The sequence below is a fragment of the Columba livia genome, chromosome 2 (genome assembly GCF_036013475.1).
Source record: "Columba livia isolate bColLiv1 breed racing homer chromosome 2, bColLiv1.pat.W.v2, whole genome shotgun sequence".
Taxonomy (NCBI): Eukaryota; Metazoa; Chordata; class Aves; order Columbiformes; family Columbidae; genus Columba; species Columba livia.
In genome coordinates this window covers 47844098-47858016 of record NC_088603.1, presented here as the reverse complement: position 1 = coordinate 47858016, position 13919 = coordinate 47844098, and the positions used below count along the sequence as shown (strand labels likewise).

Below are 13919 nucleotides of genomic sequence, written 5' to 3'. Positions count from 1 at the left end.
CCAATGCTCAATAGAAAACAACCAAAACTAATCCTTTCCTTGTGGCCTGAGGCACAGAAATTCTCTCTGAGAGTGACATTCTTTTAAAAGAAGAGTAATCAAATATAAATGCTTTTCAGCACAGAAGCTTACGCCTGCGCCCACGATGTGCAGGGACAAATGCACCTGTGAAGAAAATACCTTTGTTCCTTTCTGGCTCACATCAGGGCAATGTGCTGTTGATGGTTGCAACTCATCTGGCTGAATGTAAAGGCAGTGCCCTAAAAAAAAGAAAACATTGCTTTTGTGTATGGTTAAATCTGGCTTGCCAACAGGGATTCGTTTAAGATATGGGGGGTCCTGAGGCTACATGCCACTGATGTATTTTGAAGTTAGGGCAGATCCATTCATTGCTTAGCAAACCTTTACAACTATGCCAACGTACCCTGTGTAAGCCATGGGAGGTGTTTAGGAGACTACAGAGGAGCGTTCATTAGAGCCGCTCAGCGGTGAGGAGCTGAAGCACAAATGCATTCTGCTGAGTGAGGAACAAACGCACTGCTCAGAGCAGGTTTGCAGATATGTACACCATTATAATGTGCTCTTACCACAGTCTTATGTCCCTTTCAGCTCCTTTGTTCTAGCTTTTCCTGTGTTTTCTCCTTCCTCCCCTCACCTTCATCATTCCCAATTGCTCCTCTGCCTTTACCTTGCTCTTTTCCCTCTTTCCTTCCTGTCTCCAGCTGCAAGGCCACTCTTCCACTCAGTTCTGAGCAGTCTCAGCAACACAACAGCAGCTTCTCGGACACTTCACTAGCTCCATAGCTCTCCCTGGCAGGACCTGAACACTTTCAGACACACAGGCCTGGGTGCACGTCAACTCAACACATCACATGTACTTTGCATTACTGACTGGTCACCCTAAGAGCTCTATTTTTCTTCTCACAAAATAGATAAAACAGGTCCCGCAGGATGATCCATCCCATTCTCATCGCCTTCTGGAGTGGTCTCACTTGCACTGGCTGTAGGTATTATAGCTCAGGCAATGCTCTTGAATCAGGCACCTCAATTAAATTGCCCATTATTTAAGGGTAGCCAGGATGAATCTGGGCTCATACTCTGCCAACCTGATGTACTTTTTGCAGTAGGCTGGGGGCTGATGTATTTTTTTTGCCAACTCAGGCCAAAGATAAATATAAAATCTGGATTCACTGAAGCTGTATACCTGCAGTCTGCACTGGGTTCAGTCCTTTTCTAACTGTAGAGAAGTTCAAAGCCACCGTCAGCTGCACAAACAATCTATGAATTCATAATCTGTGAATTTTGAGGATGGGGAACAATTACTGTACAATGCTGCACATGTATTATTCAAGCTCCTGAAGCCACCCAGCTGGCAAGACAACAAAAGAACAAACGTTTTGCAATAAAGTTCATATTAATTGAAAGACCAAAGAGTCACATATGCCTCTCCTTTTAGCCTTAAGGACAGCCAAAAAAATAATGCCATTTTAAGAGTCACTGCTTTCAAAAAGGAGGTGAGGGGGGTTTTGTTTTTTAATTATCAGAAAGCCATATTCACTTTTAATGCCCATCTATGCTACTCTACCATTATACAGAGCAATCCATTTTGGTGGGAGTATGATGCTATATAATTTGCCTTTTGTGGATTATATGGCCTGTCACCTCAAATGTTGATCTAGATATTACCAGAGAAGGGATAAACACAATAAAGATCTAGTTCTGTAAACTCAATTGACATTCATGACACCACTATAGAAAACCAGTGCTGGATGGGAAGCCCTTTGGTTTGTTATTGACAGCATAAGAAGTATGCCTCAACTAAATTAACTTGGATTTTCTGATTTAGAGGTAAGTGTACATACAGCTGTCTTCAGGACAGACTCATCTACGAAGCTATATGTTGTGATAGCAACATTTTTTTGCTGTACTCCATCCACACAAGGGCAAATTTCATGGCCCCCTTCATTGTTTTAAAAGTGTGTGCAGCAGATGAGTTAGGTAGAAATAAAACGTGGATTCTTGGTGCTAGGATGGTTGTAGTAGATACAGAGCGCCTCTGTGACACAGCAAGAGCATAAGACTTGCATGCCTCCTGCAAAGTGGTATTTTGCGTGGCCGCAGCTCCCGGGAAACTGCTCTCCTGAGGCAAAGAAAAAGGTATTCCCTGCAGAAAAGAGCTCTGACTTCTCGCCGGGACAACAGGTTATGCTGGATTAGACAGAGGTGTTTTGCCCATACCCTATAGGACAGCACATCTGCTTTCCTGAGGATCTCAGCACTTTATTTAGGGCTGACCCTTGTTTCACCAAGTCAAAAATCCCACTATGTCCAAGTAGTGTAGGATCAGCCTCTTAATCCTTCAACACATTCAGGAACACAGACTTGAGTGAATTTCACTGTTTTACTGAAATCTCTGGCCAGGGAACCATGATTTGCTCCATCCTGAGCTCCCTATAGCACTTTATTTCAGATCTCCAAAAATGCTGACCGCATTTAAACTTGCTCAGATTGCCTTGCACTTTTGTTTTTTTTTAAGGGTGGAAGTTTTGCCCCTTTTTTATTTTTTCTTTCAAAATGGATTGTTTCTAAACAGCTGATTGCAGCAGTGATTCCTCCCCTTCTATCATGCAAGGTGAATCTAGATACTTTAATAATGGTCTAAGACTGTGTCTGCCCTGTACCAAAACCACTCTTCAGTTCTGTTCTGCAAAATATATATGTATTGCTTGCTGTTTGTTGGCCCCTGGTCAAAGGAAATAACAAATGAGCACAATAAATTTAAGATATGGGTAAAGAGAGATCTTTTGCATGTGGAAAGATCACTACCAGGAATTTCAAAACCCCACTCCACTTGCTCCAGCTCCTCCAAACGCCGTTCCTCTCCTGCCTTCCAGGATATCAGCAGTCATGGAGGAGGAGAGAAGCCAAACAAATGGCAGCTGCTGAAATCTGGCTTCTGCAAACAGTCCAAGGACAATCTGCTCCTTTCCAGACCACTTGGGGGAGAAAAATACCCTTCAATTTTTTAAGCATACATTTTGTATTTGAAAGACCACACACAGTCGAGAGCTTTGAAATGATGCTGTGGAATTCAAAAGGATATTTTCTGGCCATAGTGATTTATGGTGCTGCATCAGATCTCTCTTTGAAGAAATGAGATGAAGCCAAGTGGCTTTGGCAGGAAGGGGAACGGCCATCCAATGATGTGTCCAGACATCAGGTTTAAAACAAATAAAGACCCAACCATCACCACAGGATGTTGCAAAGGCTCGAATTACAAATGGGTTAAAAAAGGGATTAGACAAATTCATGGAGACTGGGAACACTGGCAGCTATTAAACTTAAGGACCTGGCTCCAGCCTCTGGCTTGTAGAGTCCCTTAATTCACAGATTACCAACAACTGCTAGGTTTTATTGAATGAAGACGCCTCTGCGTGCCATGTCATTGTAGCCTTTCCTTATGCAGCTGCCAAAAGTGGTGCTGGTACCTGCAGGAGGGGGAAGCTCTGATTTGCTCTGCTGAGTTACCCTGGGCTGTGTGGATAAGCACTGCCAGCTGCACCAGGGGGTCTCTCATCAATTGGACATACAAATGTGTTCAGTGGACACCAATTGCAGAGCAGGTGGGAGAAAGCATCCTGTGCTGTGCTCGCTCAGGAGCTGAGCAGCTACGTGTCTCCCGACACAGCTCCCAGAAGGATGACAGCTACTAGAAAATACACTCATTAGGTTTCCTGCAGAACTTTTGGAAAAAAATGCATGCACCCTAGGATTGTCTTTAACACTGAACACAAACACTGCAGTGTAGTCAGCTGGAATCCCCTCCACAAATTCAAAATACAGCCCAGAACTGAGAGCTTGTACAACAATATCTTCATCCCACGGGTGGAGGAAAAGCAAAAGGGGAGTCTCTGAGGTTGCAGCCTGGAAAGGGAAAGCTCTGCTCAGAGGAGAGCTTTCCCCCAGGGCTCTCCAGTGACATCCCCAGGTCTCCGTACCTTGCTGAAGAACAACCCAGAGGTATTTTCAGAAGAGATACAACTGAGAGCAGGCTTCAAAAATACTCATTATCTCCTGTAAAATAGAAGTTCTCACCGTTAGCAGCTCCACGCATGATACAAAGAGCCTGGTGCTGGTGAAGACCCTGCCCTGTGGTTACCTACCCAGGTGAGAAGGGACATCTCCTCAAAGGCTGGTTCCCTTCTCAAGCAAAGAGCATTTGAAAATCTGGATTCTCACTCAAAAAATCCACTAATAAATGTCTGCACTTTAATACTGTGGTGTAGGAGAGCTGTCCCACATTTTAAGAAGTTGTGTGATTTTTTTTTTTGGTAAATGCTCCTTCCCTAATATGTAATGCAAGCAGACTTTAATGCCGATCCCACATAGCACCTGTAAGCCATCTGGAAGATGAACAGCTACACAGACACAAGCAGCCTACCCCAAAGTTATGGCAAAGAGAGATAATGATCCCAGCTGCAAGGGTAGAGGCAGAGCACTATTCTCAACACATTTTTTAAGTCTCCTCTCAGACATAACTTGTCTCCCAGCTCTGTCATGCCAAGCCCAGGCTCATTCTCCTCTATGTTTACACAGGTGTAAACCCAGGAATGTATTCATTACAGCTGGTAGTGGGGGGTTTCCTCCTTTCTCAAGCTGTAGAGTTCCATTTTACCAAATCGATGGCATGGTCACTTTGTTACTGAGCAAAAAAAAATAAAAGGTACTCACTGAACTCTTTGAGATCGTGCTTTGTCCTGCACATCTTCCCGCACCCAGCACTAAATGTCACCACAGAGGGCAACAGCAGGGAACCGTCAGATGGTCCCCAAATCAGCACGTTAGTGTGGTGACAGTGACAAACAGCTGGAGCACAGCCAGCCCTCTTACTCACCCCCTCCTTGATTGCTACAGCTTGTACCCAACAGTAAAAAAAAAACAGGCACTGCCTACGTTTGAGACAATAAAGCCTTAGGAGAGGTGAGGTGCACAGAGGAAAAAAAATGATGTGATGACTAAAACAGGTGCCAGGGACCCCAGGGATGCAGGCACTGCGTGACACCAGGCAGTTCAGCTGCCGGTTCTGTGTGCCTTCTGCACCACAGTGGTGGTGGGAGGCTTAATGAGCACTTGGGAATCCTGTAAGTTTTTTTTCTTAATTAAGTTTGGCTGCATGGTGAGGTTTTGCTATAACAGGTCTGGCTGAAATACCATGCACAATGATCTGCTGAAAAGTCACCTCAATATTAAAAATGATTGGAAAAAATGTATCTAGAATTAATTTTAATGTGCATATTTTTCTCTCCATCCTATTTTACCTCCCCCATTTTTTCCTAACCCACCTCCCTCCTTTTATTTCAGTGCAGCCTTGTAAAAGACTGGTCCAGGTCTCTCTGACTTCTGTTTCCTGTGCTACAGGTCTTATGTTCAAATCCCCAAGAGGCAGCAGCAGGTGGAGCAGAGGGAGATGACCTCTTCAGATTTTTTAGGGCTTTAAAATGGATGTTGAACCATTTATGGAATGGATTGTATGCTTTTTCTTCCAGTCCAAAGGACCTTTTAAAAGCAAGAAGTAGCCAAAGGAGGGAAAATACTTCCATTTAAATGAAGCAAAGCTTTAAATAAACTATGGTTTCCCAAGGAAATGAGACTTGCAGACCAATTCCCCAGACACCTTTTAGGCTGGTTGGTCCAACTCAGCCAGTTTTGCTAAGCAGGCAGACACCTCAGATTCCTGTGAGCTTTGAGGCAGCCAGTAGATGAAAAGGGTCACATTAGGTCATCCACTGTGCTGATAACTATGAATGCTGCCACTACATTTCCAGCCTCCCCATCCAAGCGGGAATGTGAGTGGGGAGGAAGAGGAAGGAGGAAGTCATGAGCAGCGTGACTCCTGGGGTGGGGTAGGAAGGCACGGTTAGGAACCTGAGGATGCTGCAGTGAGACTCTAGCAGGCTTTGGGGGAATTGGCTACAGCTCCAATAGCCAGCTGGAGAGCACTGGGCTCAATGGTGTCTGTCAGGAGGCCAGAAAGCACTGTGCTGGTGCTTTTTTTTTTTTAAGATAACAAAAACAAGGCTAGTAAGAGCTGATAGGGCTGTCAGAAGAAAGCAGCTGCAAAGGCCAGAGATGGTCCTCAGTCTCATAAAATCTACCTTAGTGGGAGCAAGTAGGACTCATCTCACTAGTCACATTGCAACGCAAAAGTCTGCCACTAAAATGGTGACCCCTGTCTCTATTTATAGAAAAAGGGGAAGAACAACATAGTTAAAGGGTGCCATAACTTAGTTTAGGACAAGAAGGGAAAGACCCAAGACTATGCTAGTTATGTGTATGCTGACTGCAATGGAAGCCTAGGGTCACTGCTGCAGAAACCTGGGATGGGGAAATCCTTCTTCAGATGGATAAGTCCCATCCAGTAATCCCCCTAAACTCTTTTTGCTTGAGCCTGCCATCCAAAAAGAAATTCCACTCCCACAAGCAGGTATTTTCAGCAGAGAGAGGATCCCAAACTCCAAGACAACTCACTCAAAGCACTGTACCATTAATACAGAGATCTCCTGTGCCCAGCACTCCTTTTGCAACCCCCTGCCTCCCACAGCACCATCTCATTCCCCGTCCTTCAGCCAGGGAGAAGTTGTAAGAGCTGGAGTGCGAGCATACAACCTGGCTGCCATTGTAAGCACAAGGAAAGATTGTCTTCCCTCCTCAACTCTGCTGTGTTGAGGTCACATCTGGAGTACTGTGTCCAGTTTAAGAAGGACAAGAAATTACTGGAGGGAGTCCAGCGGTGGGCTACAAAGATGATGAGGTGTCTGAAGCATCTTTTTTATGAGGAGAGACTGAGAGAGCTGAGTCTGTTCAGCCTGGAGAAGAGAAGGCTGAGAGGGGATCTTATCAATGTTTATAAATATCTCAAGGGTGAGTGTCAAGAGGATGGGACCAGACTCCTTTCAGTGGTGCCCAGAGACAGGATGTGGGACAAAGGGCACAGACTGAAACATTCAGTTCCATCTGAATATGAGAAGAAACTTCTTTACTTTAGGGTGCCAGAGCACTGAAACAGGCTGCCCAGAGAGGTTGTGGAGTCTCCTTCTCTGGAGACATTCAAAACCTGCCTGGACTGATTTCCATGCGATCATCTTTAGCAGGTGGGTTGGACTAGGTGATCTCCAGAGGTCCGTTCCAACCCCAACCATTTTGTGATTCTGTAAATCTGTGAAAGGACTAAACAGCGCTTTCTCCAAAGGGTGTTGCCAGCTACATGATATCCACCTGCCAGCTGTACCAAGCCGTGCAGCAGCATGTCTTACCAGTAGCCCCAGAGACCTCATTTGTAGAGGCTACAAATAATGAAGAATACATCAAAGGGAAAAAAAAAAACAAAACTGTTAAAAACTTCTCTTAACTTCTCTTTTTAATAGGATTTCTGCAGTCATCCCATTTCACATCTTTGACCTCGGAGTAAAAGTCAGAGTCAGTTTTGTTGCACAGGCATCCCCTTGCAGCAGCTGCAGTGTGGCAGAACTGCCATCTCTCCTCTCCCACTTCTTCCCCCATGTTGGTGAATCCCCTGCAGGATTCTTCCGAACTGCCTCTGTCTGCAGCTCCTGCACAGTGCAAGCAGATCTTAACATCCATCAGTAGATCCACCAGACCTCACTCCTGCTGTCATCTCCAAGGCTTCAGGTGCCATCCTCCTTCACTGACAGCCACCTGCCTTTGCCATGAGACACTATTGCATGTTACTCAGCAGGATTGATTTCTTTAGCTGGGAAAAGTGTGCCATCCCATGTGGTCTTTTTCTCTCTCCTTGCCAAGTAGCAGAGAAGGTCTCCAAGTGCCTCTGGCAGGAGATAACCAGAGAAAGCAACAAAGGAGCCGCTGAGCCAGTTCCTGCCCTGGGATTTGGTGAGATGCCCAAAAAGAAGGAAAGCCTGTGCACTGACGGTCTCATGAGCTAGTGCCAAAAAGACTGCCTGCTCCTCCTGAACACAACTCCTACATGCCTGGCTTCGATAACACAGCCCACAATTTTGCAGTGGTCATGAAGATGCACTCTGACCTTAAAGCGTCTGACCTTAAAGACCTCTTCCAGACCTGGACCTGCCACGCAGGTTTGCAGGGGGGAGAACCGTGGGACCTTGCCAGCCTTCCCTGCCTCTCCGCTGCTGATTCAATGGAGACGGGAATGCACTGAGTCAGACACCAGAACACATCGCTCTGAGCACTCAGCAGACTCAAGACTCAAGAGACCTCCAGCTGAAAACACACAAGGAGGGAGATAAGCATGCCACAGATACCTCCCTTTTTTTTTTTCTCCTCCATGCCTTTCCAACCTCTTTATGTGACATGTACAGCTAATCATGATGCTCCCTTTGATAGTCAGTTAGCGATTTGCATCCTTTTGGTAATTATCCCATCACCTGCATGAAGCAGATAATTCAGTGGGCCTGCTGGTGCTGCTCAGCAGCCACGTCCCCAGGTTATAAAGTGAAGTGCTGAGTGGAAAATTTTAATGACTAGGGGCTGGTGAAATCTTAAATTGATGGCAATGTATGGTGAAGTCTCTTAAATAATGTGAAATGCCCTTTTGGCTGGAAAGGGCTGGATGAACCAGAGGTTGATAAGTTGTTAAATTACATCCCATGGCTGGCTGCTTGTCTTGGAAAAGTACCGAATGATAAGTGTGCAAATTATCATTACTGCATGGAATGAAACTATTTCCAGCAGAGATGATTTGATAAAAGTAAAAGAGAAGTTATTTATCATTATTAAAAATGGTATATTTGTACTTCTCCACACTGAACAGATCCTGAACTGGCAATCATCTTCCAAAAAGTTAAATGAGCCTGATTTAAAGGGCTTTATGAATGTTTTAATGGATGGATTTTTCTCTCATGGAGAAAGAAGGTTTAAATATCTAAATTGCTGTGTTTCTCAGAATATTTTCCCCATTCATTGCAGGCAGCTTGATTTCCTTATTTTTTTTTCACACCTTGTTGTCATAGTTGTCTTTTCCTAAAAAAACCCTAAAGCTCTTTCACAAACAAGGAGGAAACAGGCTGCTATATGCAATGGTAGCTGAGAACTTTGTTTTCTACACCTGCACTTTGGGCCCTGCAGAGACAGACAAGGCTTAAACTAATTTTCAGTGGTTGGCTGCTCAGTGGTGGAGGGGATTAGGTCGTAGACTCGGTTTTGTTGCCAAACACAGTGACCTCAGCTTTAACCACCACAGTTGGCAGCTAACCATTAGCCACTGACCAGTGGCCCTTTGGACCTCTCAGGATACAATTCAAATGAATCCGATATGAGTTCATATGAGTTTCCCATACAGCTCTAGAGGGTTCCAAGGCCATGCTGGGCAAGGTGCAGCTGGCAACATTCAGTGAGCTAAATGGATTAATGAAGGGTGTTATTCTCCAGGATCCTTTAGCTCAGGTCACTTAAATGAAGGTGGGACTACCTATAGATTACCATGACTGCCACAGGGGAGCCATCACTAGCTCTTGCATGGGGAAGAGCCCAATTGTATTCCCAAACCTTTTCCTTTTCCATCCCTGAGGTCACAAGGGACTTGGTAATTTTTTCTTCCTTGAAACTGCATGCAAACCCTACTTCATGATAATGTTAAGCTTAGAGTCCACCAAGGTAGCTAAACATGTCTGGGCCAAAAGACAAGAATAAATGGTACGACTTCAGTGGGGCAGCTTCACATGTGTAATGTATGTGAAATCCAGTTTACTGAACTAAAACTTCTTTCCAGTACTTATCGAGGTTTTCTGAGGAAGATGTCACTGTCGATATTTTGGCAAAAACTTAAAAGCCTGCTGTCTCCTATTAGTATAGTAGTGGTTGGTTCAGGTTTGATTATCAAATCACCTAATAAAACTTTCCATCTAATACGGGCCAAGGGCTAATACAGGTGAGATGTTTATTCTCCTGCAGTTCAACCAAGTTCACCTGCATCTGACTACAATGGCCCTTTCAACACAGTCTTAACCTTGACCTGAAGTCTTCCAGAGAGACGATTCGGCATCAGTGTAGGTATTTCAAACAAAAGTACCTTTGAAAAATGGGAAAGACATTCTATCCATAAGAATATAAAGATAATGCCGCAGTACTTAGAGCACCAGTGCTTTCCAAAGCCCTGCTAGCACCATCACCAGAGGGAAGAAAACATCAGCTTGCATTGGCATGATCCATTCTGGCAAGATGCACTTCCAAGGACTTTGTAAAGTTTTTCTCCTCTTGTATTCCAGGACTTGAAATGCTATTACAGATCACTCATTTCAGTATTTTTTCCTCTCTTTCTCTGTTTATTTATTAATTCATATTACAATAATGTTCTATGCCCATGAAAGTAAGACAGTCTTTGAGATTTACTGATGCTCAGAACAAGCAAAGCCCCAGTGACAATTTATTCACAGGGAATGTGCTCAACAAGACAAACTTAAAAGAAGAGAGCTGGAATTAAAGATCAATTGGAGAACCAAAACATTGTTCGTTAAATCTGCATGCTTGCCAGCAAAACAAGCACAAGGCAGCAGTAGGATTTCATAACTAGATTCTCCCAGGGCTCCTCACGCTGACCTGACAGGAGCCAGCATCAAATATTTTTCTTCTGTTGCACCTCAGTATCAAACTTAGCTCCATCACGCCTCAGTAGAGTCGTGTCTTCTCAAACAAGGGACAAGTTTGGCCAAGAAGCTTCAGTGGGAACAGCACATAGATAGCCCTGAGCAAAACTTGGTCCTGTCAAAATGTCTGTTTTCTGTCTCCATTAAAAAAACATGTCCCAGCGTATAATCATGCAACTGGCAGAACGTGGATCTCCTTTAGCACACAATTCATCAGAGACCTGCTCCTTCTCTCCTGAGCTCTTTTATTTGCAGTGAAAGACCAGTTCTCTCAGCTTGCCTCTGGCTTGTGGAAGAGCAGGACCTTGACTCCGAGAGCTTTCTGTGTTACATGGACTGAAGAACAAAGTCCTACCCAGGCCCTTGTTGCCCTTACTGACATCGCCAGGAAAGACCAGATGCTGAGAGTAGAAATTGCCAAAGGGACATTTTCAGTGATTTCTCTCCTTTGCTGAAGTCCACATGCCTTAAGGCAAATTACCTTCCATGAGAAAAGTTTCATGAGGGAGAAAATACTGGGGTGCTGTCACAGACTCAATTAACTCCTGCTGTGCGACAAAGACCATTGAATTTAAAAAGTGGGTGAGCTCACCCATTCAGTGTATATTAAAAGAGGGCAAATTCTGTATTGTCTAAACCAGGTGTGGAACAGTGCTACTTACTTTCAGCTATGCCCCTGGGAAGGAAAACTCAGGGTCATCCACAGCTCTGGAGAGGAGTTACTAACCCTATAACCCACATCTCCTTCTGTAACCCATCTGGGCACCTCCTCATCCACCACCATCACCATGTTGGATGGGATGTATGAAAACAAATGGCAAAACTCAGAAACTGCTCCAAAATTGGAATTATCTTCCTCCAACTGACTTAATTAACCAGCACTTTATCAGACTCTGGATTCCTTGCAAAGATGTGACAGTCTTGGAAATATTAAAGCAATACCAGCTGTTCAGTTTCTAAATTCACTCAGGCCTGGCTGAACAAAGCATTCCCCTACTTGCACAGATTGAGGTGCACTTAGAGGAGTGAGCCTGGATTAAAGCACATGCTAAAAATAACACAAATGAATAATTGGCTTGCTAATTTGGGGTCTTAAAGTTGAAGAAGTCCTTTTATAAACTCAGGGAGGATATATGATTCTGACTTCCAATGGCATCGCTAAGTGTAATTCCTCTCAGATGTTTAAGCATGGTGAATACATGTGCAGCAGATAACTTAAAACTGCATTGACTCAAACTATACACCATGAGTAATAGTTTCAATGCTCATGCATGAAAAAAAATCCTATGCTCCATTTATGCTTCTGCTCCCCTATGTCTCCCTTTTAGTGACCAAGGGCAGTGACAGAAAACAAGCTAGTACCCGCCCCATTTTGCTAGGATTCCCTTTTCAAGACCCCAGAGGAACAGGGCAAGCTCCTAGTGGCTTTCTGCATTAGTAATTCTGCCCCTGTGGGGGATGAAACTAATTTTCATCATCTTGACTCACAGAGATGGAGCTCAAGAGCCTTGATCTCTGCCCAGGCATCTGCAGTGCTACCTGCAGCAGAGGGAGTGCCGCAAAGCCACAAGTGCTGGGTATGCAACAGTACACCCTAAAATGGATTTAAGAGGCCACATTGCATCAAAACAAGGGTTTGCTTGGCCCAATATAGCCTCTCTCTGACAGTGGTCAGAAGCAAATTATTACGAAGAGCAGAAATAGGGTTTGTGTAGAAAGATCTTTCCGTGATACCCCTTTCAACTTCTGCCTGTCAGCAGTTCAGGCACTCTCTGGGTCTCAGGTTGTATTTTAGTTACCATTAGATCAAACCTCCCCATTTCTACCAAAACTTTGCTAAAACCGTTTACACTTAAGGTTGCCAGAGCAATCTGTGGCTGTAGCTCCACAAGCCTTTTCTGTCATCAGTGAAGCACAAAACTGAGCATCAGCACACAAAACTGAGGACTTGTTCCTTCCTTTCAGGGAATCCAAAGGGATCAAGTTTACAGACTGATGTAGCTGATCAAGAACGAGCCAAACAAAAGATGCTTGTTACTTATCATGTCAATTTGTTACCTCTTCATTCTGCCAATGGACCTTTGTTGAGAAGCCACTTTCTCATGCTGATGCCCACACTCCCCCGTGTTTCTTCACTTCCCCTACAGCACATGGTGTCAGCTTGCAAGGTCCTGAGGGTAAAGAGCAATTAGTTGTACTCTGAGGGGTCTAACGAGCTCCTGGTAACCAGAAAATATAATTACTGATAGCACTATTTAGTCTATCATATCTAAGTATGTACAGCTGGCTAAAAATCACCCCTATTCTGCTAGGCAATTTATTTGAAATGGTTGACAACCAGCACGTAAATGACAAAGTTACTTTGTTGTAGAGAAAAAGCATCTGGGTACTTAAGATATTGATGAACTGGACTATAAGCGGATTATCACAATGCTATGAGTAGAGACTAATTTCCCAGTAGAAAAAGCCTTTTGAAATACAAGACAAAATGTCAATCCATTTACTGGTCACACATATTTAAAACATATCTCTTATTTTGCTCCCTGCAACTGACTCTCAGCCATCAAATGAAACGGAACTGAGAGGAATGTCCAGCATTTAAACACGATATAACTTTCAGACAATCTGGATCTCAGATTCGGAAAGATGGGATTTGGTGGAAAGCTAAAAGGCTTATACAGTTCCATGGTCTATTCAAATTCCCCCTGGAGTCTAAGAACATGAACACATAGATTTTCCTTGGAGATGACTGCTTCAGGGTAGGAGGATTTCTCCTGTGGACTAGTGGAGGAATCCAGGACCTTCTGGCTATACCTGGAGGGCCTCTTCCAGCCTCTTGTTTTAGTCATGTGCAAAATTTCTTTTGATTTTTGTGTGACAAAGAGAACATACAGCATTAAATCCTTACTGGAGAGACCCCACTACTTTCAGTGGAAGTACAATGGCCAAAAGCAAAAAGAAAATAAAACTGGGAGAAACCCTGGTGCATATAGTAAGTATAAAGAAGTCTTTATAAGAAAAGAAGTCTCATTAACGGTTAGTGGAGAACTTTGAAGGACTACATCTTCTTTGGGCAAACCACAACTCACCCTTGGCAATCTGTAGGTAGATCACCCAAGCCACAGGTTCAGCATCTCTCACGGTACGTGAGCCCAATGCCATACCATTCATGCCACTCAGACTGGGCTCTAACCTTCCCAAAATCCTGCCGCTGGGCAAAGAAAACTTGAGGGTTGGGGGCCAAAGACAGCGCATAGTTTTGTCATCTCTAATTGC

General features: G+C 44.1%; 1 long non-coding RNA gene across 1 annotated transcript; it reads right to left on the bottom strand.

Annotated features, from left to right (window-relative positions):
• Positions 1 to 206: 206 nt before the first annotated feature.
• LOC102087114 (uncharacterized) lies at positions 207 to 4770 on the bottom strand. Its single transcript, XR_272406.3, has 3 exons — positions 4732 to 4770; positions 3999 to 4074; positions 207 to 260 (listed from the first exon to the last, which is right to left on the bottom strand). It is a non-coding gene; the product is annotated as an uncharacterized LOC102087114 (long non-coding RNA).
• Between the last annotated feature and the right edge of the window lie 9149 nt (positions 4771 to 13919).